Source organism: Mixophyes fleayi, chromosome 8, assembly GCF_038048845.1.
Source record: "Mixophyes fleayi isolate aMixFle1 chromosome 8, aMixFle1.hap1, whole genome shotgun sequence".
NCBI classification, from domain to species: Eukaryota; Metazoa; Chordata; class Amphibia; order Anura; family Limnodynastidae; genus Mixophyes; species Mixophyes fleayi.
The window spans coordinates 18,837,737-18,841,757 of NC_134409.1; positions in this window are offsets into that span (position 1 = coordinate 18,837,737).

Here is a 4,021-nt window from a genome sequence, read left to right on the forward strand (position 1 = left end):
AAATTCAAAAGGTTTTGGTTTCGGATCTGGATTTAATTGAAAATTATGAAAAATAGGTCAAATAATGTCATTTCGAGCTGTTTTTGCTCCTATATTACTATTCATAGCATTAACATTCATTTCCAGTCATTTTCAATCTATTTTCTAATGATCCCTCCACAATGGTCCCAACTTTCACCAATGTTGGCCAAAGTCTGCAGCGATCTGTCTTAATGAAGGATTTTGTAAATATGCCATTATTGCATTTGCTTTCTCTGATTCAATTAAAAAAATAAATAAACTGCATAGTGTTGATATCTCCCTTTAATTGCACCCAAATGCATGTTCAGACTTACTATTACTGTGATTGAATAAATAAATAACCACAGGGACACCAATGTAAATTTGGTACAGTTTTTATTTAAACAAAAATGGTGATTGAATAAATAAATTTATTCTCCGGGAATCGCATCATTTTGACCCGCCACCCATGGTAAAATGAAGCATCATTACGTCACATAGGGAGGAGCCAAAATGAAGCGATTCGCGGAGCCGACCCCCTCATGCCCACCTCCACACCAGACTCCCGGAGACCAATCTTCAAAGGTTGGCAACTATGAAGTAACTCATTTGTAAACAACGTAAACCAAAAGAAAATCCTAACTGATTGATCTGTGGCCAACTTTACAGAAGAGTCCACTTAAAGACGGTCGCTCACACACCGGCTGGTTGCAAAATGAACACTCTGGAAAGTCTGGTCATCGAGTTGGAACTATACACAGTCTGCTGTCAGGAAACCTATTTTGGGAAGTAGGTAAAGAGTTACGTTACAGCTTTCTATAGAAAACAAATTAGTTGTCCTCAGTGTAGGTAAGGCTGGGTACACACTACAGGTTTTTCAGACAATTATTGTGCCAATGCCACAATAAAAAAAACGTTCAGCACGACAATGCATTAGTGTGTACGCTCCCATGATCATGTTATATCGTTACAAAGCACATCATATCTTTTGATTTGAGTTTTTAAACGGACTAAAAATCTCTATATAACTATGTTAGGGAGATTCTGCAGTGTGTACACACTCACGGCCTGCAGTGTAGGCAGATCTCCATAGAGTTTACAGAGTCACGATCTTTTCAGCTAATGGTTATGACAGAGGAAGAGCACAGATCTGAAAGTAAATCTTGCAAAACGTGTATTGTGCGATTGGGCATGCTGATCGGGACTTTCAATTGTCGGTAAACTCTTTAACGATATCGCATCAGGAGACATTTTCTGTGGTGTTTACCCAGCCTAAGGATTATATATATAGTTAGTGACAAGTCACCTTTAAAACCACAAAGTTCACCAATGTCGTCACTGGTTCATAGTGAATTGATTGGTTACATTCTCATAAGTATTCAATATAATACTTTCACTGGGTGACAGCAGATGGACTTTGTGCATAGCAAGTCACAGCCAGCAAAGTGACAATGCTGAGTCACAATGAGAGCCTTCTTCACAACAAGCATAAAGCATAAAGCATTTAGCATAAGCATAAAGTTCGGCACAAAGCTGTCCTTAATGCGGACATTCCTGGGTGTGCCACTATTTGCCAAAAGCAATCATGCATGTAATAAGGACACAAAAAGTGGAACGTGATACATCATAGGGTGATGGAACACAGAAGTAATATGATCAAAGCATAAAAAATCAAAACAACAAAGCAAAAAACAAACAAACAAATCCACGTATTAAATATGCAATTTAAAAATAATGAATCACAACCCAATTTCACCAGTTTCACATATATGTACTGCAATAAAATTTGGAACATGAATAACTTACTAACAGAGAAAATAATAACAGAGAAAATAATAACATTGTTATAGATTACTGCTACACACTGTTAAAAATAAGACAAAAGCCTTAGAAAGTGAATAAGTAGCTGCTCTTTAAATGCCGTTACTTGGAAAAGTCTTAATTATTGTACAGTATAATGATAAACAGACTAATAAGCTAATTCACATGAAAATTAGTTTACAATATAATACAATAATCTTTATAGATATTGATAAACATGATATGTAGAAAGAAATCAGATGTCATCATTGCAGACAGGTTCAGCAGCAGCCAAAAATTGGCTGTTAAATATTAAAGTTGATGAAAAAAAGACCAAAGACTATGGGCTAGATTTACTAATGGACGTTTGCTTAAACTGACGAACTTTGAAAGGTTTACCGGTGGTTTTAAAAACCACCGCGTATGCTAAAGACCAATCCACCGGTTAAACACCTGAAAACCACAGCTTTAAAAGACACCACTTTACAGACGCCATCCCGATTTTTACAATGATCAAAATACAAACAGCCAGATTTACTTAGCGGCGGTTTTCAAAAATGCCAGGAAAACAGTCAGAACAAAAGAGGTGATTGTGAGAGGCGAGATTGCTCAAACCATTGGGGTTTGTACTATCTTGCCTGTCAGCATGAGAAATAAGCAATGCAAAATAGCCCTCCCTCCCCTTAAAGTACGGGCCACGCAACATAACATATGTCCCAATCCTCTAGAGGGGCCCGAACTTTTGTTCAGACCCCTGCACCTAGGGATGCCCAGGTCAATGCTAAGCAGAATGGGACACACTACATTTTCCTTACAGTCAGAATGGAGCACACTACATTTAATATTATAGGAAAAGGGGGCACTTTTTTTCAATATTGTTCCTGGGAACCCACAGGCCAATGCTACTTAGCGTTTACCCGGGCATCCCTAGGTGCGGAGGGGGTGGGGGGTGTTAGGCTGCTAGTGATCAAACGAACCTGCAGAACAGACTGGCGGAGGTCTTCGCCTATAGCAGCCGCCTTTCCCGTAGAGCTAGAGGCGCTCACAGGTACTCGGATGCCCCCAGGACTTAACTCTAATGTAGTGTAGGTTTGTTATACTAACCGCAGCACAGGCCTGGAGACAGTACAGATGGTAATTGATGGTCAGACAAAAGCCAAGGTCAGGGGTCACTTGCAGAGTAGAATAGTCAGAAAACACGCCAAGGGTCAGGGTCACGAGCATATCAGCAGAATCCAAGGTACAGGCCAAAAGGTCAGGGTCACAGGCAATAAGGCAAGGTCCAGTAAACAGGCAAAAAGGTCACAACAGAAATCCAGCAGAATATCAGAACAGGTCAGCACAAGTACCAAACTAGGACGCTACAACCGGCAGGGAGGCTAAGCCCTCCCTGCCTTAAATACTAAAAGCAGCCAATCAGAGACTAGCTCTGAAGAATCCACAGCCCCCTGCATCTGATTAAATTGATTAGCTTATTTAGCCCGCAGGCTAGCGAGGGGAATTTGCGCACGCGCCCGGCTTCCTTTCATTGCCGGGACACGGCGCTGAGAACAAGTGTCCGACCGTTGCCTTGGTCGTCAAGGTGACGGCCAGGATGCAGGGGAGCCCAGGAAGCGAGTCGCGGCGGCTGTGAGTACTGCCGCGACTCGTAACAGGGGGGGCGGTGTTTTGTAGCTATTTAAAATCAACACCAATCGGGAGTTTTAGTAAATCTACCACTAAGCGTAAAACCTGGAAAGAGCAAGAGCTCATAGAACATTGACTCGGATATGTTATGTTAGCAAAGAAATATGTGTGAATGAGTGTATGTGACAAAGAAAGATTTCAGTTTAATATTCAACGTTGGTTCTCATTGAAGTACATATTTTCTCTACAAAATGTTTCAGCTGTAAAGATGTTTGAAAATCTTGAATCATAAAGTATTTTTTAATACATTTTGACTTCAAACAGCAAACATTATTGTGGTCAGAATTTGTTGTTCACAATAATCCTTATGCACACCTGCTTGGCATAAGATTGATTAAAATATTTACAGACACAAAAACATTATCACTATAAGTTTCCTCTATGGTACTAAATTATTCACTGCTTTCTGGCTTCTGTGATTATTTGCTTGTGTCTACACCCTCCTGTAGCTTTCCTCTCCTCCTACTCTACTCATTGTCCTATCATTTGGATTCCTGGGACGTTCTCTCCTTCTGTCAATAACATTTATATAACT